Source organism: Ziziphus jujuba, chromosome 6, assembly GCF_031755915.1.
Source record: "Ziziphus jujuba cultivar Dongzao chromosome 6, ASM3175591v1".
Classification (NCBI taxonomy): domain Eukaryota; kingdom Viridiplantae; phylum Streptophyta; class Magnoliopsida; order Rosales; family Rhamnaceae; genus Ziziphus; species Ziziphus jujuba.
Window position 1 is genome coordinate 748523 of NC_083384.1, and position 1478 is coordinate 750000.

Genomic DNA, 1478 nt, shown 5'->3' on the forward strand with positions numbered 1-1478 from the left:
GAGGTCCATTCCACTAGAACTTGAACTTAATTGAGATCCGGGCTAATATAATACGGGTTTAGGAGCAGGTCGTCCTAGGTTCGTATCAGAGCTAAATTTTGTTCAGGTTTGATCTATCTTTATTTGGTTTATTTGTTTTTGTGTTATTCTGCAATTTTAGAATTATATGGATAAAGGAATACATAAAGTTGAACATAGCAAAATAAGAAATTGAAAGATTTCATTAAAATTGTTCGTTTGGAAATTTCCCAAAAAGCTAATCATATGTTCTTCTCTCCATCGGAACACTAAGGAGCATAATAGGTTCTTCTCTCCATCGGAACAATAGGGCCGCTATGCTCGTTACTAAACTTGTTGAAGAGATGAAATATTACCAAGGTATATCTTTTTTATCAGAGGTTGAATCGACCATCCGAAGAAGAATTAGGCTAAAAATTGGGATACATTATGGGAAAATAAAACTTCCATCAAAGAGAAGTAAATGAACGGCTTTCATAAAAATTCTCGTAGAATCAAGAATGAAGTTTTCATTATGAACATGCCAGATCATGAATTAGTAACTCCATCCAATCTCCATAAAATCCCAATTGTTTCAAACTTTTTGGAATGGAATTTTTACTTAATCCCCATGAACAGGATCAAGCCTTATTCCATGGTATTTACATGAGATTCCTCTTTCTTATTCTTAAACAAGTCCCTAAAAGGGCTTAGTTGATCCATGATTTATGTTTCATCTTTCTTTTCCTTTTCGTTTGTTTCGAGAAATATATCGATCAATTCTGATTCTTTATTTTTCTGTTGATTCTTTTCCGATCGAGATGTATGGATCCATGCAAAGGACATTATATGGATTGCATTAAAGGGTTAGTCATCCTAAAATTAGGATTCATTTCTTGTTACAAATAGTCACTTATGCCATACTATATCTCAATAGATTGTCGTAATTTTTCTAACGTGTGTACATTCCCATAATGATGGTGTTTTTTCAAAATAAAACCTTGCTGTTTAGCATCTTGGACTAGCCATCCCTTAGAAGGTATTGTTAAAAGATCATGAATTCCTAACGAAATGATGTAGCAGTGGTTTGTCGGAATCCCCAAGTCTTTACTTGATCTAGGATATGTGATGTATATGCCATTCCGAAGTGGTCTATTAATCTACTAATTAGCCATTTAATGGCAGTTCCATCTATCACTTTATTGTGAAAGGCTAGATTAGCCCGTTCTGCTATAAGTACCTCCATATTTCGCTAAGTGGGGTTTGCCAATGGGTTTGAGACAATGATTGGAAAACTTCCTTTTTTGATCTTGATTCGTGTAGAAATTCAGGTACTATGGTCTTACTTGAACTGGAGAGACTTGAATTCACACTGGTGTCATAGAATTACTTAGCTTGCATACCATATTATTGGTATCATATGAGTAGGCTACGCAAAATCCTTGTATAGGTTCTTCGTTTTCTCGATAAAGAGAAATATG

General features: G+C 34.4%; 1 pseudogene; it reads right to left on the reverse strand.

The window, feature by feature from the left end:
- Positions 1–1364: 1364 nt before the first annotated feature.
- LOC125420218 (DNA-directed RNA polymerase subunit beta'-like) overlaps positions 1365–1478 on the reverse strand; it is a 2805-nt pseudogene continuing 2691 nt past the window's right edge.